Source organism: Hippopotamus amphibius, chromosome 4 (genome assembly GCF_030028045.1).
Source record: "Hippopotamus amphibius kiboko isolate mHipAmp2 chromosome 4, mHipAmp2.hap2, whole genome shotgun sequence".
In the NCBI taxonomy this organism is placed as follows: Eukaryota; Metazoa; Chordata; class Mammalia; order Artiodactyla; family Hippopotamidae; genus Hippopotamus; species Hippopotamus amphibius.
This window is the reverse complement of record NC_080189.1, coordinates 106869870-106895317: the sequence shown is the minus strand read 5'-3', so window position 1 is coordinate 106895317 and position 25448 is coordinate 106869870. Positions and strand designations below refer to the sequence as shown.

Below are 25448 nucleotides of genomic sequence, written 5' to 3'. Positions count from 1 at the left end.
ATTCAGGTTATGCGGTGTTTTTGGAAATGTTTCCTACAGCATGTAGGTTAGCTAAAATCTTTCATCACCCAAGCCTTCTCTCTAAGCACATGTAAAATGACTGCATGTTCCCTCACCCAGAAGCCACATTCCTGGGTATAGAGCTACTTGGTAAAGCACTCGACAGCTGGCAGAGGCTCTCCCAGGTAAGTGCTGGTTCCTATGCAGAATCTGTAGATTATACCCAGCAACTATCAAGTTAAAGAGTAGACCACCTAAAATCTTAACTGTTTGCCACTTACCAACCTGGCCAGCCTGACTCTGTGCCAGCAAGAATACAAAAGATCTAGGAGTGCTTCAGCGAAGCCAGGTCCCTTGTACGCAGGTGCGGTCTGTTTGGCTTCTGAGGCAATTTCCACTAGTCTATTTTAAATGGGTTTGACAGATTACAAGTACTTAATGTGAAACAGATTTTAAGTATACCAGTTTATGGTTTAGGATCTCTAGGGTGCAGAAAGAACTAGGAAAATTGAAACTATAGAAATTAAGAGGAATCCAGAGTTAAATGAAAAGCAGTTCATGTTCTTTAAAAACAGGAACAAGTTAGGTGATTGTTGTAACTGCTGTGAAGGGAGCTAAGTAAGTTGAATGTGATTAGACAAATTCAGCGACAGCCTCAGAACCTAAGGTCCTCAAGAATGTGTTGATTATCTACTTCAAGACCTCAAATTATTCTGCTAGCTTTTTCTTAAAACATCTATTCCTTCATCTTACCATTCTCAATTCTACTAACCTTTACTTCTAGCTCCCCAGATGGTGGCCCCGTATCTCCTCACTGTGGGAACTGACTCATCCAAAGGCAGAGCTTCTGTGTTTTGTCCACCGCCCACTGCCCTCTCTCAACAAGGTCACATCAGCTTCACCTTTTGCCTTTCTGCTAGTGTCCAATGTGGCAATGCTTGATGTCAGTTACTACTGTAACCCATTTCCAAAACATTATCACCAGGTTCCAGGAAATATAATAATAATTATCCCCTCTAATCAATGACTTGGGCCCTCCTGTGTTCCCCCAAAGTATCAATAGTTGTTCCCAATTTGCTGCACTCCCCTGACCTGCCCACAACCCTAGATGTGTCTCAGGCTAGGCAGCAACCCCACCTTCCAAGCATTAGGAATAGACACTTTTTTTTTCTTTTTTCTTTTGGCTGTGCCATGCAGCATGTGGGATCTTAGTTCCCTGAGCAGGGATCGAACCCGTGTCCCCTGCAGTGGAAGCGTGGAAACCAGTGGACCACCAGGGAAGTCCAATGCCTCACTTCTTAAGGTAACCCCTCTCATCTAATGGAGAAGATTCCATCCCAGCTCTTAAAATCAAACTTCTATATCCACCCCCCCACCCCCAATTTATTCCCTTCTGCTTCAAAACTGCATTCATCTTCCCAACATGAGGTTGGGGCAATTTGACCTTCCTCAGTCCTTTACATGTCCTAGTGTTTCGCAAGATGTGGCCCCCAGACCACCTGCCTCTCATGGGCTGAAAGTGCCTGTAAGAAGTGAAGCTTCTCTAAATGCAATGTGGAATCCTGGAACAGATAAAGAACATTAGTGGAAAATCTGGTGAAATCCAAATGAAGTCTGGAGTTAACAGTAAGGTATTAATGTTGACTTCTTAGTTTAACAAATGTGCTATGATAACATGTTAATATTAGGATAAAATGGATCTATCTTTGCAACTTTTCTGTAAACCTAAAATAATTCTAAAAGTTTACTGAAAAAAGCAAACAAAGCAAAAAGGCCCACTTCTTGGAATTAATTTCTGGAGCTGAAGGCTGGGAATCTACCTTTCTAATAGAAACCCCAAATGATTCTTATGCAGATACAAATTTGAAAACTAGTCTTTCAGTTCTCTTTCCATTCTATTCCTAAATGGCTGCTTCCTCCTTGTTTTACTTACCTTAGCCTGATTTAATCTTTTAGGTCCTCTCAACCCTAAAATATAAGTACTATCATTATCCCCCTTTCACAGATGAGAAAGTCTTAAGATGAAGTACACAAATGAAGTACTAAGAAGTTAAGTAATTTGTCGAGGATCACACAGCCCATAAATGATGGAGCTGGGATTTGAATCCCTAGTCAGTATAGCTCTCAATTCTATGCGCAGAACCATTCTACCGCCTCTCATTCTGTTGGGCATGACAAATGAAAGAGCTCTGTAACTAAATCACTAAAAGAAGCATTATCTATTTCTTCAATCGCCTAAGTCCAACAGTGCCCCCCCCTTTTCCACTGGGGGGAAACGAGCAATGAGAAAGCATTGGGAAGATGTGCCAACTACAGAGACCTGTACGGATAAGGCCCAGTGGATCTTCCACCAGGATCCAGCTCAACTGCTGTGTTTTCCATTCTCCCAAATGCCCTAATATGTACCAATCTAATAACGCTCACAGCACTCACTTTGACACTAAATTAATTATTTCTGGTTTACTAAGCATCTGTCCAGGTTTTCAGGGAAGTGCCAACTCTAAATCAACTTACTGTTGATTAGGCCCTGTGTATTCTCAGGTTCTGCATCAGCGGATTCAGCCAACCGTGGATTGAAAATATTTAGGGAAAAAAATTTTAGAAAGTTCCAAAAAGCAAAACTTGAATTTGCTACACACCACCAACCATTTGCATTATATTTACAACTACTTACTTAGGATTTGTATTAGGTGTTATAGGTGATCTAGACATGATTTAAAGTATACGGGAGGATGCGGAGGAAGATGGGAGGATTGTGCCTAGGTTATATGCACATAGTGCACTTATATACCATTTTATATAAGGGACTTGAGCATCCATGGATTTTGGTATTGGGTGGGGGGTGGGGAGGGGGAGACTCCTGGAACCACTTCCCCACAAATATAGAGGGAGATCTATATATCCTCTTATATAGGCACCCTGATTTGTATTTAGACCTTAATACCATGTTGTGGATCTAACTGCTGAATGATAAAGTCTGGGGAATTCCTGACTGCCAACCAGACACACAGAACAGCACTAATTCTATCCAAATTGCTTCAGTATAGAGTATAGACGGAGGGTTGATAAAATAGAACACCATCTCAGGCAAGGTCTGTTCTTATGTGTATTTCCCTTCATTTCTTCAAGTGAATCGATCACAGGATTAGCAGGAGGACCTATGAAGTATATTCAAGTAAAACATGTTTTCACTAGTTCTGCTTCTGGCGATTGGAACTTGCTTGATTTTATTATCAATAAAAACATTGCTGCTTATATTTTAAGTAAATCTGAGGAGTCTGATCATGAAGTTAGAATCCACGTATCTCCTTTAGATACTCTTGAGAAAGCAGTGTGTCTCTCCATAAAAACATGAGGAGAAAAATACTTGTACAGCATCTTTTTATTTGCTTTACCATAGCTTTAATGCACTTTAACATTTATCTACATTAATTGGGAACAAAGAAACAAAAATAGACATTTCTTTGTTTTTCATAAATAACTACTCTCCATATTTGACAAAAATCTCAAACCATCATTTTAGCTTCCCACAAATATAATACATACAAATTTTTTTCTGAAATAATAAGATCACCAAATTAAGTATCTTAAAACTAATATAACCATACAACTGTTGTTCGATTGACTTCCAGGAACAAAACAAAAACAAAAAACTTCTCATCAAGATGCTCTGGGTTTCCTTTAGTTAGTGTTAGGGATTCAGAATTATAATCGTCTGCCAGTAACAATTTATAGGTTTAAGTTGATTGTCTACAAATAAAATATCGCTGGCTCTGCTTTGTGAGTTCTGGATTTGACATGCCACTGACAATACCACGTGGGACAGGCACTATACATATACAGAAATCAGAAAAAGTATTGAATGCCCTGAACTCAAACTGCTGACTCGGTATGTGCCTCATTTGGCTCAGTGATACATTCACCTGCACCAAACCCGTATCAAAAGTCACTAAATCTCTCATATATATCATATATATTATTTATATACACACCCACAACACATACATACTGTACATACAATTTGTAACAACATAAAGCAATATTGTCTTCAAATGATGTACCACAGACATTATCCTGGCTGAAATAAATCCTGTAATTGTCATCAAGCTGCTAGACGCTTTTGAGGGGTCTGAGTCAGGTTACTTAGTTACTTTCATCCTGCCTACCCTTCACCCTGCTTTAATGTCTTGGTAGCTTTTTCTTTCAGAAACACCCTCCTCAACCCAGGTGTATTTCTTTCCCAGGATCACTTGATTGGCCTTTGGAGGCAAGAAAGGGCACACAGGGGGAGCGGGCAATTCTCCGCCACTGTCCCTCACACCTGCCTAGATCTGTGATGGTCTCTGTCCTGTCGGCCACCTTCGGTGTTAGGATGCAGTTAGTCAAAGCTTTGTCCCTCCTACCCGCCTTGGTCTTTCTGTAGAGCACAAAAGTGAAAGAAGCCTCTTTAGCAGGGGTAGCAGTTCATTAAAATATACCACTACATTTCCTAGCTCTGGGGTTCCCATTCTGTGCTTGAGACGGCAGGTCACGGATGCTGTTGTCACGGTTCCGTGTGGAACCCACGAGGTTTTCTCCTGGCAGCCAGTGTCAGGATTAGCGCAGCCCTAGCCCAGGAGGAAACGGCCTAATGAATACCAACTTGGAAACAGTGCTGTCGGCACATTATTTAAGCTTGTACATGCGCACAATGACACACAGCACACACACAGGCCCATCCCTGGAAATGACCACGAGAAAATACGACAAACGTTTGCAAGGATAAACCAATAAGGCACCAAGAAAACTTATTTTCAGCCAATTTAGACAACTTCAAAATGTGAGGTTAATAATGTAAATTAAAAAGACTTCCTAAGTCTTGTCAACTGATTCACTGAGAGGTCACATGTTAGTTCCTTCTAAATCTTTACCCCCAATCTATGACGGGAGACAGTGCTTAAAATTGAACCGTGAAAGGGACAGCCCGAAAGCTGTACATGTAAGACTAAACTGGGCCTTAAATACTCATGAAAATCACAGAGCTGGCTGTGAAGAAGTTGCTAAACCACCCGCAACTTTTCATTTTATAATTATTTTCATGAGTATGGATTGTTTGCCTAATAAAAATAAAAATCAGGAGAAAATAGCATATGGGATGGAAATAGAGGGTGACCTTAAGGTAGATGGGTTTCTCTGCCCTGGGTAGGGGGAGGAGTGGTTGATGTAAGACTTCAGGGAAGCAGGTGGGCTTAATCTTTGAGGGAAGGGAGAGGGAGAACAGGGGTGAGAACAGAGACTGAAAACAGAGGCAGCTCTGAGAGTTGGTCTGGACCTAGACCTCTAAATGCATTACTTGTATTGCCTCTCCTTGGCTTAGTATCCTTTGTCTTAACTGTCTATTTTTTTTTTAAGTAAATTGATTATTCTCTTTTGGTTTGGTATGTTGCCAAAATGAAAAAATAATTGTTTTAAAAGGAAGAATTAAATCACTTCGATCACATCGTCCCACAACTTTGATACATTCTGCATCATTTTAACACTCAACAACAACAACAACAAAAAAAAAAAAAAAAAAAAAAAAGAAGGAACAGGAACAACCCAAATTAGGCACAATGACCAAAGCAGAATAATCTTTGTACTTTCTGGGAAGACATGTTAAATGAGGGAAGAGGTCAAGGTGATCAGAAAAGGTCCTCATTTGAAAAACAGGAGAGGACTGGCCCTCAGGCAGGGGATTTATTTTAAGGTTCTAAGAAGCTTCTGAATAAGTAGAGGAATTAGATGTGCAAAAAATTCTGTAGCTCTGTGTACTAGGTTTTGTTGAATATAGTGAAATTTTAATTTTGACTCAGAGGATGAGTGTGTAAGAGCAGTGCATTTTTACGAACTTGAACAGCTTTTGAAAGTCCATGAAAACTATAACACCAGGCTTCTTTCCACCAACAAAGTGCTTAAATCCACTATGGAACCTATATACTTGTTTAGTTAATATCCATAAAGTAAAAACTGGCCTGGGCTTAAATCTTACCTTTCCAACTTTGGTATAAATGAAGCACAAATCCCTACGCTGTTTTTCTAGGGAGGCATTCCCAAATTTTAATTACTTTTGCTGTTTTAGCTTTTTTAATTTAGTCCCCACTCAGTCCTGGTCATTGGTATTTTGCTGGCCAGTATTGGCCTCAAAAGAGGCCATTTGTTTTGTGTGAAAGTGTTCCAGCTATGGGAAACTCAAATGTGTTTCCCCAATGCACCCCTTTCAGGTGCTTTCTCAAGATTTGGACCATTTTCAGGTATAAGGAAATTGATATAAAGTGATGAGTTGACGTGTAAATGAGCTCTATTTAACTGAAAAGGAAGCACTTACCAATTAAATCCTTCCTACTCTTGAGAAAATTGGCCTAAATGTATTTCAGGTCCTCATGATCTGGCAAATAGCTAGTACTGAGTTGATATCTGGTATTGAAGGTGCCTTAAGCTTGTTGGTTTCTGAAGTATAACCCTTCTGCTGTCCCTAGGTTTATTAGAGATCAAAAAAGATGTTATATCTGTTGCAAATTTGACAGCAAGGACAATAAGTTGAAATGATGAAACTTTAAGTCTATCTAAATTGCCTCTCTAGATTTTGGTACCTTGACACTTCACCAAGTTAAATGGCAAGAATTTGTTGACTATCTGGGTCATTTCAAAGAGGATAGAGTATTGGAACATTGGATGCTGGGCAAATCTATGTTTCCCTACCTTTGCCTACTTAGGAGACGGTAACAAAAGCATATGTTTCCAATCAGAAATGCTGGTATGACCTCCAGCTCACAATTGCTTGCTTCTTGGTTTTCATTAAAATGAAGGTGTTAAAGAGTTGAGGATTGTAATTGAAACATATAATTAAAGCTAATAAAATGATTGAAAGTAAAACATTTCAGTATATAGTAGGAAAGTGGGATATAAGTGTTGAGTAAAAAAAATAGAGGAGTTTTATGCATGGTTGGGCTGAGACTAAACTAAACTTATGGAAATGGATACAGTTATTAAAAGTAAGTTGGTGCAAGACTGGATTTGGTTCCTCTCTGCTAAGAGAACAAGTTTACTTAGAATTCTGCTTTCAATAACATGGTATGTGAATTATCTTGTTTTTAAGGGATCATTAGTTGCTTTTAAGATCTCTTCTCACTGTGGATAAGAAACAAGTATTGTCTTACACTGACTGATGATCTTATTGGACCAAGTGTTTGGAAACTTTTTGTTAACTTTGGGATTTGTTAGGGTTCCCTTACGGCAACTCAAGGAGGAATATTTAAGTCGTATATCTGACGTGTTGAATTACCTGGAAAACATTGTCAGTGGGGGGATAAGCTTCTAAAATTACATAGTATGGATAAAATTCACTCCTATAGATATCCTAGAAAGTATACAAAGTGCCTGAAATGCAGATATGTCTTGGTATAATCCCTCAGCCATAATTCTGGTTATATCACAGCAACTTGATTTAGCTTCCTTGTCAACACAGTGTGATCAGATCTTTAACCTTACTTTTTTAAGTCTCTAACAGATAGTTAAGCTGAGGCTTTGCAAAAGTGCTTCATCTACAAGATGATTCATAGGAAGGTTATATTGACAAACTGAGTACACCGGTGCATATGGTTATAATGTTCATTCATTTGGCTTGGAATAATACTGATTTTGATCTGTGCTTTCCAGATATGGAAAAGCCCTTCCCCTCAAATTACTAACAACTTGCAACACTTTGATAAATTTTACATTTGTGTGTCTAGTTACCTGGCAAAATATCTCTCCCATAGTGCCATGCTCACACTGATTTTCAGGCTTATTCTCCTGAGTTCCTTATACAAGTTTATATAAGACCTGCATCAAGGACTTGGAACTCGGCATTGTTTCTACCTCAGAATCCATTGTAGGACTTTGCTCTGTTTCAGCAGGAAGTAACTAGAGTGGTCATCACCCCATTCCCTGAAAGACTTGGGAAAAGATGAAACAGCAATGGAGGTTGAAACCAAGTCCCCCTAAAACTTAGTTTTTCTGCTGAGTTTATGTTCAACCACACTACCCAAATCATATGCACATGTTCTCCCCAAGATTGAAGAATATCAAAGGAAAAGGGGGGATTGTAACAGAGCCAGCAGTGTGCAGACCTTAGCAGGCAACCCTTGCTGTGCATTGTTACACAGTGCCTCATGACAAAGCAATGGGTACAGGGAGACAACTAATGCCACTCTGATTGTCCCACTCAGCCATTCCTTGGCACTTCAGTGGGCCTCTCCTCCAAGCAAACAAGTGTCAGTGAACCACCGTTAGTGGAGGCCATTTTTTCTAGCCAGTGGTCAGTGAAGTGTGCTCATCAGGCCTGTAGAGTAAGGTAAGAGACAGATCCCAGCCTTCTTCCCCAGGCTCCTTCTTCTTACCTGGACCTGCACCAGCTGGTGAGCTTGGGAACCAAGGGAACAGGCTGGGGGTTTCTCCTGCAAGACTCCAGAGTCCTGGCCTAGACTGCCCACTGGCCGAACCCAGGCCCTGAGGTGGTGGTGAACCTCTTCTTCACCCCTGCCTTTGTGAACCTAAGGGCATGGGTCAGAGTCTGTGAAACCTGACCCCCACTGTTCAGGTGGCCTGAGGATCATGAAGGCGTTTTTTGGTCATGGGCAGCTGGTTCCTTCCATGATGACAGCTGGGCAGAGTCTGGGCACCTGGCCCTGAGGGAGCCACCAACTGAGAGCTGTCTCCTCAGTCAGGCCTGGGCACTGGCGGGAGGGCCCAGACTGGTTGTTGGAAGAACACTCGGCAGCAGTGAAACCACCACCCCTCATGAGGACCCCTATTGCTTAGGTGGATCTGGACCTCAGAGAATAAGAATTGTGCCTTGGACCTTGCCCTTTCTTGTCAGCACAGAGAGTGACATTTGTTTGGTGGAGATTAACAGGAACATCATTACCTGACCACAACCTGACCTCAAGAACAAAGGATCTGACACAGAGAAATTTGCAACCAACAACCACACCCCTCCCTCACCTTTCATATAAGAGGGCTTTGCTAAAAGCTTTTGAGGTTGGGGGTTTTCAGGAATAAGCCACCCCATCCCTTGCATGTCCCTGCAATAAAACTTTCTCTGCTCCAAACTGTAATGTTTTCATGTTGTATGGCCTCACTGTGCATTGAGCAAATGGACTTGCATTGTGTTACCAATTATAGCAAGCCAGCCAGGAGGTCTGTGCCCATGGTAAATTGACCCTGACCAGGGGCAGCCCCTTCCCAAATTTGCAGCAGCTGCCAGAGTACAGTTTGCTCCAGGGAACTGGCAGGGACTCTCCCTGATAGGCGCCGGCTGCCCTGCCACTTGAGGCAGTTTGGAACAGAGAAAGGTCCAGAGCTATGGTGTACATTTGGTGTCACTTGTGGGTAAGTTGTTCCTGCTTGCACAGGCAGGGAAACATGTCCACTCCATTTGGGCTGCTTTCCTTGCAGGAATTGAGCCACTGTGGGTCCATTCTCTGTTGAGAACTGGACCACTCTGTGTGGAGGCCTCTGTCTGGGAGTGGAAGTGGCATTTTAGACTATGCCTCCTCTGATTTTCTGTCTGTGTGATTGTAGCATTTGTTTTTCCTTTGTGTTTTTGTGTGTGTCATTTTTGGATGAGCCACTCCATGTTGTGTTTTGTTTGTGGGACCGTGTTTATTATTTGTGTATTGTATGTGTGTGAATCAGCACTTACATTGGCTACTTGAGACATCCTTGGTGAATAACGGAGCTTGCATGTGACGACACCATGTATCCTTCCTTCTTGTGTTGTGTTTCTCCTGTGATGGAACATTGGTTACGATTTACCCTCTGCAATGGATGGGAATCTGCCCTTATGTTGTGAGGGAAGTGTGATCCTGAGAGACCGCTTTGCATTGCATTTGTCTGTCTGGTATATGGTAACACCTGCTGTGATAGTTAGAGCTCTATTCCATCTTCTAGTCTACCTAGGGTGTAAGAAAGAAAATTTTTTTTCACTGCATGGCCACCATATTCTATGGACTCTAGCCAAAAATGGGTTACAATGAAAGTCTTTCAAAACTCCAAAACTGGTCCACTTGAAAAACTCAGTTAGAAAAAGATTGCTGAATGAAATACCTTTGTTTTCATAATTTTGACCTGAAGAAAATGAAAACAATTCTAGGAGAAAACTTGAAATTAACTAAGCAAATTTTACTTTGTACTAATGATTTTTTTTTTTTTTTTTTTTGCTTTTTTATTTTCCAGGTGAATTGTCTTGACACATTTGGTTGTGATGCCCTTTCCTTCCATTTGCATGTTGTTTGTTGTTTTGTTGTTAAAAAGAGGGATCTTTGTTTGAAAAAGTTGAGGAAATTGTTGAATCTGCCTTTTTTTTTGGTCCTGCAGGACATAGATTTTGTTCTTTGCATGTATGTTTGCACTTGCTTTGTGTGACAGTGTGCCGGCTAAAGGAAACTCAAAGGTGTCTCCCAAATTCAGCCCTTTCAGGTGCATTCTCCAGATTTGGATTACTTTTAGGTATAAAGAAAATGATATAAACTGATGAGTTAACTTCTCAAAGAGCTCTATTTAACTCAAAAGTAAGGACTTACCAATTAAATACTTCCTAATAGTTAGAAAATTGGCAAAAATGTATTTCAAGTCCTCATGATCTAGGAAATATCCAGTACTGAATTGATATCTGGTATTGAAGCTGGCTTAAGCTTGCTGGGTTCTTGAGTATAACACTTCTGCTGTACCTAGGTTTATTAGAGATCAAATAAGACCTTATATCTGTTGCAGATTTGTCAGCAAGGATAATAACTTGATATGAGGAAATGTTAAGTCTATCTAAATTAGCCTCTCTAGATTTGGTAACTTGAAATTTAACCAGGTTAAATGGCAAGAATTCATTGACTGTCTGAGTCTTTCAAATAGGATAAAATATTGGAACATTGGTTGCTGGGCAAATCTAAGATTCCCTACCTTTGCCTTCTTAGGAGAAGCTAACTAAAGCATAATTTTTCAATCTGTAAATGCTGGTATGATAAACAGTTCACAATTGCTTGCATCTTGGTTTTAATTAAAATTAAAGTGTTAGAGAATTGAGGATTCTAATATAAATATATAGTTAAAGCTAATAAATTAATTTAAAGTAAAATATTTCAGAATATAGTAGGGAAGTGGGATATATGTTTTGACTAAAAAAAAATGATTAGTATTATGCATGGCTGGGCTGAGACTAAACTAAGCTTATGGAAATTGATACAGTTATTAAAAGTAAGTTGATGCAATGCTGCATTTTGTTTCTCTCTGCTAAGAGAATAAGTTTTCTTAGAATGCTGCTTTCGATAACATGGTATGTGAACTGTCTTGTCTTTGAGGGTCTCTATTTGCTTTTAAGATCTCTTCTCACTTTTGATAAGAAACAAGTATTGTGCTACAGTGGCTCATGATCTTATTTAACCAAGTGTTTTGAAACCTTTAGCTAAATTTGTTCTTTGTGATGGGGCCCTAAGAAACTAAAGGAGGAATATTTAATTAGTATTACCTGGTATGTTGAATTATATGGAAAATATTGGCAAAGGAGGGATAATCTTCTAAAATTACATCATATAGATAAAAGTTACAACTCTAGATACTCTAGAAATTATACAATGCTTCTTACATGTAGGTATGTCCTGGTATATTCTATCAGCCAGAATTCAGGTTATATCACAACTTGATTAAGCTTCCTTGTCAGCACATTGTGATCAGATGTTTAACCTTGCCTTTTTAAGTCTCTAAAAGACAGTGAAGCTGAGGCTTGAAAAAGTGCTTCATCTTCAGGAAGATTCATAGGAAGGATATTTTGACAATATGAATAAACAAGTGTATATGCTTATAATGTTTATGGATTTGGTTTGGAATAATACTGATTTTGATCTGTTTTCTCCAGATATGGGGAAGCTGTTCCCCTCACATTACTAATGACTTAAAATATTTTGGTAAATTCTTCTTGTGCATGTCTGGTTACCTGGCAAATTATCTCTCCCAGAGTGCCACATGCAGACTGGTTTTCAGGCTTATTCTCCTGAATTCCTTATTCAAGATTATATAAGACTCAGATCTAGAACTTGGAACTCAGCAATGGATTTCCAACTTGGAATCCATTGTAGGACTATGCTCTATTTCAGCAGCAAGTAGCTAGAGTGGTGGTCACCCCATTCCTTGAAAGACTTGGGAAAAGATGAAGCAGAAATGGGGGTTGAAACCAAGTCCCCCAAAAACAGAGTTCCTCTGCTGAGATTATGATTAAGAGCTCTATGTAAATCATACCCACATGTTCTCCTCAAGATTGAAGAGTATCAAAGAAAAGGGGGGGAATTGTAACAGAGCCAGCAGTGAGCAGCCCTCAGCATGCAGCCAGTGCTGTGCACTGTTACCTAGTGCCTCTGTACCAGGCAATGTTTCCCAGGATACCACTAATGCCACTCTGACTGTCCTGCTCAGCCATTGGTTGGCACTGCCATGAGCCCCTCCCCAAAGCAAGCAATTGTCAGTGAACCACTGTTAGTGGGGGCCATTTTTTCTATTCAGCATTCAGTGGAATATGATCATGAAGCTTGGGAGTAAGGTAAGAGGCAGATCCCAGGCTTCTCGCCCAGGCCACTTCCACTCACCCAGCCTTGGGCCAGCTTGTGAGCTGGAGGGCCCAGGGAACAGGTTCGGGTTGTGTCCTTTAGGCCTCCAGAGCCCTGGCCGGACTGCCCACTGGCCAAGCCCAGGCCCTGAGGTGGTGGTGAACCTCTACCACACCCCTGCCTCTGTGACCCTAAGGGCATGGGTCACAGTCTGGAGCACCTGACCCCCAGTGTTCCCCTGGCCTATGAACAGGAAGGCCTGTTAGGTCGTGGGCACCTTGCTTCCTCAGTGATGACATGTAGGTAGGGTCTGGGCACCTGTCCCTGAGCAAGCCACCAACTATGAGCTGCCTCCTCCGCCAGGCCTGGTCACAGGCAGGAGCACCTTGACCAGGTTCTAAATGAACACTCTGGGGCAGGGAACTTCCCCCTAAACACACACACAGGGCTCCCGTTCTCTTAGCTGGGTCTGGGCCTCAAATGGTGAGTATTGTGCCTTGGGACCTTGCCTGTTCTTGTCAGCACAGAGAGTGACATTTGTTTGGTGGAAATTTACAGGAATGTCATTACCTGACCATGACCTGACCTCAAGAACAAAGCATCTGACAGGGAGAAATTTGCAACAAACAACCACGCCCCTCCCTCACCTTTCCTATAAGAGGGCTTTGCTGAAAGCTTTCGAGGTCGGGGGTTTTCAGGCATAAGACACCCATCTGCTTGCATGTCCCTGCAATATAGCATTCTCTGCTCCAAACTCCAATGTTTTGGTGTTCCTTGGCCTCACTATGCAGTGGGCAGACATACTTTCATTTTGTTACCAATTATAGTGCGCGGGCCAGGATGTCTGTGCCCATGGTAGGTTGACCCCGGCCAGGGACAGCCCCTTCCCAAGTTCCCAGCAGCTGCTAGAGTGTATTTTCATCCAGGGAACTGGGAAGGGCTCTCCTGGATAGGTGCTGGCTGCCCTACAGCACAAGGCTGTCTGGAACAGAGAAATGTCCAGAGCTATGGTGTACATTTGGTGTCACTTGGGGGTAAGACATTCCAGCTGGCACAGGCTGGAAAATCGCTTCACTCCATTTTGGCTGCTCCCCTTGCACTAAGTGAGACTTCATGGGTCCATTCTCTTTTGAGAACTGGGAGACTGTGTGGAGGCCTCCATCCTGGAGTGGATGTGGAATTTTAGACTATGCCTCCTCTGATTTCCTCTATGTGTGATTGTAGCATTTCTTTCTTCTTTGTTTTCTTCTGTTTGTCATTTAGGGGTGAGGCACTTTGGTTTCTGCTTTGGTTTGTGGGACTGTGTTTGCTATTTGTATATTGTATGTGTGCGAATTAGCGCTTTCATTGGCAACTTGATGCGTCTTTGTGAATAACATAGCTTGTATTTGACAACACTAGGTATCCTTCCCTACTTCATTGGATTTTGCCTGTGGCAGAACATTGGTTGGTGTTTTCCCTTTGCAATGGATGGGAATCTTCCCTTTTGATGCTAGGGAACTGTGATCCTGAAAGACCATTTCGCATTGCGTTTGTGTGTCTGGTATTTGATAACACCTGCTGTGATACTCAGAGCTCTACTCCATCTTCTAGTCCCTCTAGGGAGTAAAAAAGATGTTTTTACACTGCATGGCCACCATATTCTTTAGACTCCGGAGAACAATGGGTTAAAATGAAGCTTTTTCAAAACACCAAAACTGTTCCTTTTAAAATATGCAGTAAGTGAACGTTGGCTTGATAAAATGCTTTCTTTTTTTTTTTTTTCAACGTTCTGACCCTGAGAAAACAAAAATATTTCTAGGAGAAATCTTGACGTTTACTAAGCAAAAATAATTTGTTTCCAAACTTTTTTTTTCTTACCTTTTCTGTTTGCCAGGTTAATTGCCATGACACATGTGGTCGTGATTCCCTATCTTTCCATTTGCATGTTGTTTGCTGTGTTGTTATTAAAAAGAGGGATATTTGTTCAAAAAAGTTGCAGAAATTGCTGAACTTCACCATTTTGGTTTTGTCCTGCAGGATTTAGATTTTTTTCTTTGCGTATATGTTTGCAGTTATCTTGTGTGAAAATATGCCAGCTATAGGAAACTCAAATCTGTTTCCCAAATGCAGCTCTTTCAGGTGCATTTTCCAGATTTGGACCATTTTCAGGTATAATGAAAATAAGATAAACTAATGAGTTAACTTGTCAATGAGCTCTATTTAACTCAAAAGTAAGCACTTACCAATTAAATACTTCCTAATATTTAGAAAATTGGCTAAAAAGTATTTCAGGTCCTCATGATCTGGGAAATATTCTGTACTGAATTGATATTTGGTATTGAAGCTGGCTTAAGCTTGTTGGTTTTGACCATATAAACTTCTATTGTACCTAGGTTTAGCAGAGATCAAATAAGACCATATATCTGGTTATAAATCTGTCGGCGAGGACAATAACTTGATATGATGAAGTTTTAGTCTATCTAAATTAGCCTCTCTAGGTTTTGGTAGGTTGAAACTTAACCAAGTTAAATGGAAAGAATTCATTGACTATCTGGGTCATTTCAAATAGGATAAAATATTGGAACATTGCTTCCTGGGCAAAGCTAAGGTTACCTACCTTTGCCTCCTTAGGAAAAGGAACTAAAGCATAAGTTTCCAATTCAAAAATGCTGGTATGACAAACAGTTCACAATTGCTTGCTTTTTGGTTTCCACTAAAAATTAAGATGCTAAAGAGTTGAGGATTCTAATCTAAATATGTAATTAAATCTAAAAATAATTAAAAGAAAAACATTTCAGTATATATATTAGGAAAGTGGGATATATGATTTGTGTAAAAAAAAATAGTGGCGTTTTATGCATGGTTGGGCTGAGACTAAACTAAACTTAACAAAATGGATACTGTTATTAAAAGTATGCTGGTGCAAGACTACATTTTGTTCCTCTCTGCTAAGAGAACATGCTTACTTAGAATGTCCTGTTTAATAACATCGTTTGTGAGCTATCTTGGCTTTTAGTGTTCTCTATCTGCTTCAAGATCTCTTCTCAGTTTGGATAAGAAACAAGTATTGTCCTACAGTGACTGATAATTTTAATTGACCAAGGGTTTTGAAACATTTTGCTAACTTTGGGATTTGTGAGGGGACCCTTAAGGAAACTCAAGGAGGAATATTTAATTAGTATTATCTGGTATCTTGAATTACATGTAAAAATTTGTCAGAGGAGTGATAAGCTTCTAAAATTACATGGTATGAATAAAAGTTACTACTATAGATATTCTAGATAATATACAAAGTTTCTGAAATGCAGGTATGTGTTGGTATAATCGATCAGCCATAATTCTTGTTATATCACAGCAACTTGATTAAGCTTCTTTGTCAACACAGTGTTATCAGATGTTTAACCTTGCCCTTTTAAGTCTCTAACAGACAGTTAAGCTTAGGCTTTGCCAATGTGCTTCATCTTCAAGAAGATTCAAAGCAAGGAATTTTTGACAAACAATAAACTGGTGTATATGGTTATAATGTTTATGGATTTGGTTTGAAATAAAACTCACTTTGATCTGTGTTTTGCAGATATGGGGAGGCCCTTCCCTTCAAATTAATAATGACTTACAGCAATTTGGTGAATTCTATTTCTGCATGTCTGGTTACCTGGCAAAATGTCTCCCCCAGAGTTCCATGCTCAGAGTGGTTTTCAGGCTTATTCTCCTGAGTTCCTTTTTCAAGGTTATATAAGACTTGGATCCAAGACTTGGAACTCAGCAATGTTTCTAACTCAGAATCCATTGTACGGCTATGCTCTATTTTAGCAGGAAGTATCTAGAGTGGTCATCATCCTATTCCCTGAAATACTTGGGGAAAGATGAAATAGGAATGGGGGTTGAAACCAAATACCCCTAAACCTGAATTCCTCTGCTGAATTTATGATTAATCACTGTATCCCAATCATACCCACATGTTCTCCTCAAGATTGAAGACTCTCATGGGCCCTGTATGTTTCTTTTTTAAAGCAGAAATGCATACAAAATATGCATAAAAACAGAATAAAAAAAAACTAAACATGAATGGATTTCATGTGAATTTTTGATTGTGGGGAATAGGAATGAAATTAAAACTTTACAGCATCTACAATCAGCAGTCACATGGCTCCACCCAATTATCTAATATGTTGAACAACACATTGGACTCCAGATGTTAGGAATTTGTATTCTTTTCTCTTTGCCATTATCCCCAAGATCAGGGATTGGTGCATCACAACATAATCACTGTTGTCAAGGACACATGGAAGGCTTACTGAACCAGCAATCCAGAGGGAAATGTCCATCCCCCTTTCTTGGTAAGTCAAGTTGGCTGGACCAAATTGCTCAGCTAGCAGTGGTGTTTGCCTCAGTCTTGTTGGGGAGGGGGATTCCTATCAGAGGTAATCTGGAGTGGAAGAAGGTAGAGAATAAAGCCAGATCCTTAGGTCAAAGATGCAAATAACTCAGTGTAGATGGAAGACTGTTGTGTGTGGCGGGAGAGCGGAGGGGTGGTCTTGGTAGATAAATAGCCAGATTGGCACAAGGGAAGTTGCTATGTGCTGTAGCAGAAGAGCCAAGAGGAGGATGTGAGATACCCTGGAGAGATGAAAGTGAGATGACTCCAGAAGTCTTCACTTAAGAAGTGATGTTGGAATATTACTCAGCAATAAAAAAGTATGAAACAATGCCATTTGCAGCCACATGGATGGACCTGGAGATTATCATGTTAAGCGAAGTCAGACAGACAAAAACAAATATCATATGATATCACTTACATGTGGAATCTAAAATAAATGATACAAATGAACTTACTTACATAACGGAAACAGACTCACAGCCATAGAAAACAATCTTATTGTTACCAAAGGGGAAAGGTGGGGGAGGGATGCATTAGGAGTTTGTGATTAACAGACAGAAACTATTATACATAAAATCAGTAGCCACCCCCACCCCCTATCTGCTGGCCTGCCCCTGCTGGGACCATGGGCAGGACCTCAACACTCCAGGGCCTGCTCAGCCCACGTCCCCCACCCCCTGCTTGGGCCTTGGCCCCAGAGCTCCCAAGAAGGCAAGTCTCTCCAAGCGCTGTTACCTCAAGGTTCTGGAAGATGCAGTGGAATGTGCCTTGGTCCAAAGAACCAAACATGTGTCCAGATCCTGAGACGCAAGGGCCTGAAGGACACTCAGTTCCTGGAGAACAGGATACCGGGCGACGTCAAGCGCAGCAGGACTGTGCTGAGCTGCCCCAGGAAGGCCCTGTGTGCAGCCTCCTCAGTCCTGCCCTGTGGAGGAGGCTTGTGGACTAGAGACCTGAGAGTGGACAGCCAGAAGCAGAGTATCCACCCTGTGGCATTTCCATGTCTTTGCCTATGTTCTTCCAGTTGGAAGGCATAGAGTTGAGAGCAGATGGAAAGGCTGTTTCACTCCAAGTTCCTGTACCCACCAATGCCCTGGTCACGCTCAAGCCGGATAGTGCAGCCCACTCGCCCTGCACTCTGCTGGGGTCCAGGTGCAAACCCATCTGCGGGGGATGCCCTGGAGTACAAGCCACACCTCCTGAGGACCCACAGTGGCCCCACGGCCAGCAGGGGCCCTCATCCTGGTGCCCTGCACGCCCGCGATGATAGAGCACACAAAGCCCTCCGACCTCGAGAAGGACATGAATGGGACCTTCTGAAGAAGTGCCCTCACATCCAGCTGACACTGAGCAAAATTAGGGGTTTAACCCAGAGATGCAGAACCTGTCCAAGGAGTGTGGTTTGGAGTCTGTGCCGGTGTCCAGGGCCTCTGTCTACTTGGAGAAGCTGGTCCTGCAGGGCAAGCTCAACAAGCAGAACCCAAGCCCTGCTGGGTGCCTGTGCACTGCCGGCCACAGGGGTCAGCAGTGACTTCACCAGAACAATGTGAAACAGCTCACGGGCAACTTAGAAGAAACGTTTCGAGTCCACAGACAGGATCTAATTGGGTTTGAGTTCACGGTGCTCCTGGCCTTGGAACTTGCTCTCCACCTTCCAGAGAACCAAGCCTCACCTCATTACGGATGCCTCACCTGGCAGTTCCAGCCCGGCCTCTGCAGGTGCTCCTGGAGCTTGTGGCGCATGGGGCTGGAGGACACGGTTGCAGGCTCTGGGTGCAGATGTGCTGCCTCCTTGATGGCACCTCTGCTCTTCCACACACGTGCTTCTGTGCAGAGGGACATGGCTTCCATTCCAAAGCACACCACACCACCACGTTATTTCTGAGATCCCTCCTGCCTTCTTCCCTGAACAAAATGGTGCAATTTTGTTATTGTTTCTTTTTTTTTTTTTTCTGTCCCTACAACTGGTATGGCACCAGGACTTCGATTTGTGATGCATGGTGGTGAATCCTGAAACTTTACAGCGTTTTTCCTCTTTGCATTAGCCAGCCTTCTGCTACCATCATAGCCTCTGCACTAGCATCTGGTACAGACCTGGGTTTCTGGATCTCGCTGCACATGCTGGACTGCTAGAATTAACCTGTTGGAGCATTCATCTCGGCTATTTGGGGTTTTCAGACATGGAAACCACACTGTGGAGCCCCCAACCTCTCCCAGCCCCCTTGGCCGGTGCCCTCCCAGCTCCCTCCCAGCCCAGCTCGGCCTCCCACCCCTCATGTTCACCCACCTCCCTGCATCCACAAACAGAGCTCTGGTATCAGCCTAAGCCAAGGTGGGAAGCCTCCTGCTTGGTTTTGGCCTCATTTGTTGCTCTCCAACCTCTCTTCTTCCAAGGATCCCATCACTGTGAAGTCCTGATGCCCCAGGAGTCACACGCCCCAACAGGCCTCTTGGAACAGAACTAGCCAGCCCCACGCAGGGATCTGTCTCACCAGGAACACCCCACTTGCCCGCAACATTGGGACCTTCAGGATGACTGCGTCGCTTACTGTTGATCGTCCTCATCAATATTGTGGAGAAAAAGCATATTTATTGTCATTTTGCATTTGGTTCTACGGGTTTTGTGTGTGTAAGGAAACAAGAACTGGTTAAATGGGGTCTGCAGAAGTTGTGACTTCAACCACACTCGACCCTCGGGCAGGGAGGAGACTGAGCATTTCACAGCCCTGCCTCCCCACAAGGTCAGGCCCAGCCTTCTTCCTCCCAGGCAGGAAGTGGAAGCCGCCTTGGCCTGAGCAGCCACCACAGCAGGCAGACCCCAGGGGCTGGTCATTGTCCTCTGGGCAGGTCTGTGCCCCGCACAACCAGCTACTCCATGCTACACATTGCCCAGTTCTTCCACTTGCTGCTGCACCAGACACACTGAAGACCTAGGGCTGGAGCTTCTCCTTCACAGGTCAGCTGCTCTCAAAAATTTCCATATTGACTGAACCGCTAAGCTGCTTCCCTACAGCTGTCATTGGAGGGGTTTTGGGACAGCCCCACCCTGCATTTTACCTATGTGCTCTGGTGCTTTTGCAAAAAGGCAACAGCAGTCAGCATGCTCCAACACCAGAAACTTGGGAAGACCCCAGCAGGGGTGCAGGGCAGCCACTCCCATTCCGCTGGCTGCTGTTCCTTCTTCCTCATTCACTCGCTTGGCCTAAAGGGGTTGGACTGCAGGACGGAGCTCGAAGCCCAAGTCTGTATCTGACTTTATTTATTGAGCAGTGCCTCTGCCCTGTCCTCCCCAAGACGGCCCCCAAACCCAACGTGCACCAAGTGGGGCTTGAAGGATGAAGTTGCTAGACCCCAGGCAGCTCTTCTGCAAAGTGACCTGTGCTGCCAACACAGCTTCTCAAGGACACTTTTGATACAGGCATTGCAGGGGACGGACTTCCAAATGCACGTCCTGGTTTACATTTAGCCTTGAGGAACACATCTTGCTGGGAATTTCTATACAGATGTTAAAATGGCTGATACAGTAACTTAAGTTTGCGTGTTTATGTAGTAAGAATTTATCATTCACCAAACCCGTCTCTAACTTTCCCTTCAGTGCATTGTGTCCTTTTTAATAATGTCAAGAGCTGCCACTGTAGGGTACTAAATTGAAGCCAGTACTTAAGGCATTAAACTTCAGTATGAATTGTCACCCCCTAGAACCAGACCAGACATCTGTGTACAATGGCCTGGGGCCACTCCCTCAGCACCTGGGAGGGGCAATGGGCTTAAATTTGTGCTAAATTGCTATCTGACCTCAATGTCCAGTCACATGTCATGGATCTTTATGCACAAATTAATGCATGTGTGCTTTAAGTAAAATTTGGCTTTGAAAAAATATATAACAAAATAGATAAATGTCAAGGACCTACAGTATAGCACATTCAACATCTTACAATAACCTATAATGGAGAAGAATCTGGAAAAGAATATACATGTCCATATATATATATATATATATATATATATACATATATATATATAACTGAATCACTTTGCTGTGCATCTGAAACATTGTAAATTAACTACACTTCAATTAAAAAAAAAGAAAGAGAGGAGAAGTGATGTTAGAACTGCTAGAAAAAGGTGTAGAAAGTTGCCGTGGAGAGTAGGGACACTATGGAGAACAGCCTTTGGGCGAGGGAAATCAGCAGATGTGTACAATCATGAATATCAACATGTACACACTGTATTTAGGACACAATGAGTGTTTTAGATAGAGAATAGTGTACTTTACATTCAGGGAAAGGCCAGTAGTTGGCATGGAAACGGGAGGATGATGGTAGGGAGTAGAGAAAGATAAGTGGAGAAAGATAATATGATAAGAAAGATGAGATGGAAGGACCATTCCTTGTTAAGGCTCTGGCAGGCAGCTCAGGAAAACAACCTTGAAACTATGAAAGTTCCTAATCTGGTGACATGACTAGACCCCTCCCCAGCAAGTTTCTCTAATTCACATGCCGGCAGGGTCAGGCTCTTCACGCAATGAACGAAGAAGGCATGTGAAGGTAGGGATGAATTAAGTCATTTAAAGGGGGCTGTGGGACTTCCCAGGTGGTGCAGTGTTTAAGAATCTGTCTGACAATGCAGGGTACACAGGTTTGATCCCTGGTCTGGGAAGATCCCACATGCCATGGAGCAACTAAACCCGTGTGCCACAACTACCGAGCCTGCACTCTAGAGCCCATGAACCACAACTACTGAGCCCACATGCCACAGCTACAGAAGCCCACGCCCCAGAGCCTATGCTCTGCAACAAGAAAAGCCACCACAATGAGAAGCCCATGCACCACAACAAAGAGTAGCCTCTGCTCATCACAACTAGAGAAAGCCCACTGTCAATGATGAAGACCTGACGCAGTGAAAAATAATAATAATAATAATACTTAAATAAATAAAATAAAGGGGGCTGTGATTCCCAGCTCCAGGGGATTTTTATCATTTGAGGATATAGGCTGATGTCCTCAGCTCTTCAAGAAAATGTTTATTGAAATAAACTTGACACATAACCTTGTGTAAATTTAAGGTGTATAACATGTCAATTTGATACATTTTATATTATAGTCTGACTGTCATTGTAGAGATAATTATGTTATATAAGTATCCTTTCCGTTCAGTGGTTGGAATAATTAAGTTCTAGTCTCTTAGCAAGCCTGACAATTATATAATACCATTGTCTATATTCACTATACTATACATTAGATCAGATTTTTAAAAGTTTAAAAAGAAGCCAGAAAGCCAGCTACACAAAATTTCTGATTTTTCATGTTCGTAACTAACTGAAAACCAAAGTTTTCAACAGTTTGTTGGCCAAAATAAAGCATTTCTAAAGCTGGATTTGTCTGGATCTGAGGGCATCTAGATTTTTACTCAGCACCAAGCAATCCTGCAAAGTATGTCAATTGCACATGTGTTACCTGTTTTCATGGTTTAATCACGTGGAATTTTTAAACCAGATTTGAAAACCCAGGTATCTAACAAGTCTATTAATGGCAACTCAACCCAGGAGATAGGCTTCGCACAGGTGAGGACTCTGAGGTTAGAAGTCCAGCCCTAAGACTGAAACTGATTTATTCAGTGATCTTGAACAAGGTCATTAACCAGGGGTTCACCTGGGTCTGCTCTGAGAAGAGCTAACCAAAGGAATTTGAAACACTTAGCTCCCTCCCAAAGAAGTGTTTCAAGCATTCACCATACTTTCTTTGTCTGTAGTTTTAAAGTCTGACTCATTTGCACAGCTCCCATGAAGATTGCCAAAATTATCAGCATCTTAGAAAGCCCCAAAAGAACAGTTAGGCACTATCAGCTGAATGCAAGTTTTTGCAACATTGTAAAAACAAAAACAGACCCACCTCCTAGAATCAGGGAAATAAAATCAAGAATAAATGAATGGGACCTCATGAAACTTAAAAGCTTTTGCACAGCAAAAGAAACCATAAACAAGACTAAAAGGCAACCCTCAGAATGGGAAAAAATAATTGCCTATGAAACAACAGACAAAGGATTAACCTCCAAAATATACAAGCAGCTCATGAAGCTTAATACCAAAAAAGCAAATAACCCAATCCACAAATGGGCAGAAGACCTAAATAGACATTTCTCCAAAGAAGACATACAGATGGCCAACACACACATGAAAAGATGCTCAACATCACTAATCATCAGAGAAATGCAAGTCAAAGCCACCATGAGGTATCACCTCACACCAATCAGAATGGCCATCATCACAAAGTCTGGAAACCACAAATGTTGGAAAGGGTGTGGAGAAAAGGGAACTCTCCTGCACTGTTGGTGGGACTGTAAGTTGGTACAGCCACTATGGAAAACAATTTGGAGGGTCCTTAAAAAACTACAAATAGAACTACCATATGATCCAGTAATCCCACTCCTGGGCATATACCCAAAGAAAACCATAATCCCAAAAGAAACTTGTACCATAATGTTTATTGCAGCACTCTTTACAATAGCCAGGACATGGAAGCAACCGAAATGCCCATCAACAAATGAATGGAGAAAGAAGATGTGGCATATATATACAATGGAATATTACTCAGCTATAAAAAGGGATGAGATGGAGCTATATGTAATGAGGTGGATAGAACTACAATCTGTCATACAGAGTGAAGTAAGTCAGAAAGAGAAGGACAAATATTGTATGCTAACTCACATATATGGAATCTAAAAATGGTACTGATGAACTCAGTGACAAGAATAAGGATGCAGATACAGAGAATGGACTGGAGAACTCGAGGTTTGGGAGGGGGTGGGGGGTGAAGGGGAAACTGAGATGAAGCGAGAGAGTAGCACAGACATATATATACTACCAACTGTAAATTAGTCAGTGGGAAGTTGTTGTATAACAAAGGGAGTCCAGCTCGAGGATGGAAGATGCCTTGGAGGACTGGGGCAGGGAGGGTGGGGGGGACTTGAGGGGGGGGTCGGGGAAGGGAGGGAGTACGGGGATGTGTGTATGGAAACAGATGATTGAACCTGGTGTACCCCCCCCCAAAAAATTAAAAAATTAAAAAACAAAAAACAAACAAAAAACAAAAACAAAAACAGAAACAAAACAACCCCCCACAGATATTCCTTTTATAAAGTACAACATATATTTTCCAGGAAAGAATACTTCTGTTTAAGTCAATTTTTTTTTTCAATCCCTTAGGCTCTGAAACAAACTTCCTTATAAAGCACAGTAGAAAAATGAGAACCTATTCAATATTTTAAACCTCAGAAGCTAATAAATTAGTGGGAGAAGCTAATATTTACTTCTCTGTTTATCGACTCGTATCTGTGTATGACCCTTGAGTTGAGGCTGTGAAGAGTGCTCATTTAGACTGTTCCTTACTGGAGAATACATTCAGTCAAGTGTAATGGGCCCTTTTTTACTTTGATGCCAAAGTATATTTAATATTCTTATGCTGTATTTTACAAGCCTAGAGGTGAACTGCACGGATATACACAATAATTATCATTTTAACAGGGTCAGCCCAATTAATGCATTTTATATACTCCAAAATTATCATGTGGTATGTGGAACCATACTTTCCCAATTCATCGGTGTGAAACTCTCCTTCCCTTTAATGTGGTTTGATGTGGGTCTCTAGTAGCGCCCTCAATCCCATCCAACCTATCAATGGCGTTAAAAACTAATCCTTGTTTCTCATTTGTGAACTTTGTGGGTTTTCTTTAGCGTGAAAAATTACTTAATTGCCCTTCTCGAACCCTTATAGCTACTTTCTCCAAGGAATATGCAGAATGGATCTCAAAATCACTGTGCACAGTTCACTCTCACGCATTGGAAGCATTATGACATGTTCCCTACCTCATCCTCACTGTTCATCTCTGCCCCTTCCTCTCCAGTCACACATCACCTGCTCCAATAGTCTGCCCTTGTTGGCTGCATTCCTACCCACTCCCTTTTCTCAGCCTCCCCAGCTTCGCACACACCTGACGTCTTTGGCATCTGTGTGCATTTCTGCCCCCCGACTTCCTACACGTGGCTCAGGCACTGCTCTGCCCGAGCCTACCCTCTGACTGCAGGCTTTGTCTCCCTGGCCCACTTCACAAAATCCACCCCTCGTTTTCTATATTGCCCTTTATGTTCAAAAAGGCCTCCCAGGAACATTCATAAACCTCCTTATTATGCTGCCTCAGATCATTTCTCCAGAAGGGCTTCCTAGTCTGCAAGCGTCCCTGCTCCTGTGTCTGCATGTCGCACCCTCAACTGTTTCCCTGCCTATTTGAAGCAATTCACTTTTCTCCCTGAGAGATTTTATTTGGAGCCTTAATTTTTTCTGGATACTTTCTTTACAGAAGTAATCAAGGAAACTGCAGCAGTATATGTAAAATAAACATGCAGAATATTTCTTTTTACGTAAGTTATGCAAACACACAGGTGGGAGTGATTCTATTGTAATTTGTTGCTCCTATGGAGCAATGAGAACAGAACCAAAATT

At 42.0% G+C, this 25448-nt stretch overlaps 1 pseudogene; it reads left to right on the top strand.

Annotated features, from left to right (window-relative positions):
• The first annotated feature begins 12789 nt into the window (after positions 1-12789).
• On the top strand, positions 12790-18835 carry LOC130851919 (CDK5 and ABL1 enzyme substrate 2-like; annotated as a pseudogene).
• The last annotated feature ends 6613 nt before the right edge of the window (positions 18836-25448 follow it).